Below are 339 nucleotides of genomic sequence, written 5' to 3'. Positions count from 1 at the left end.
TGCCGGCCGCCTGGGCTGTGGAGGGACGGCTGCCGTCCGTGAGGGAGCGGAGGAGTCGCCGCCGTGCGCCTGAGGCCGGAGCCTGCTGCCATCTGCCATGATGGGGAGGAGCAGGGAACGGGGGACTCCTGCCGGCTGAATAGCCCTCCATCCACAGAGGGCTATCCAGTGCCGCCGCCAGGCATCGCGGAAGAGTTTACCCAGCTGGTGGAGGGCCGAGTGGCAGTGTGTCTGGGAACCGGAACAAGATTTATTAATTTTTTTCTCTTGTCTCTGTCTCTCCTCATCCTTCCGTCTCCTTTTCTCTCGCCTCGTCTGTCTGTCCTTACCCCCAGGTAC

The 339-nt window shown here is 62.2% G+C and overlaps 1 protein-coding gene across 1 annotated transcript in view; it reads right to left on the bottom strand.

Annotated features, from left to right (window-relative positions):
- The window catches only part of LOC107587107 (TBC1 domain family member 2A-like), a 19,147-nt gene that overhangs the window by 8,231 nt on the left and 10,577 nt on the right, over nt 1-339 (bottom strand). The gene's annotated exons all lie outside the window — the stretch shown is intronic.

The sequence above is a fragment of the Sinocyclocheilus grahami genome, unplaced genomic scaffold (assembly GCF_001515645.1).
Source record: "Sinocyclocheilus grahami isolate Dianchi unplaced genomic scaffold, SAMN03320097.WGS_v1.1 scaffold89.1, whole genome shotgun sequence".
In the NCBI taxonomy this organism is placed as follows: Eukaryota; Metazoa; Chordata; class Actinopteri; order Cypriniformes; family Cyprinidae; genus Sinocyclocheilus; species Sinocyclocheilus grahami.
Note: the sequence above shows the minus strand (reverse complement) of the source record. Positions and strands in the feature narration are given on the sequence as shown.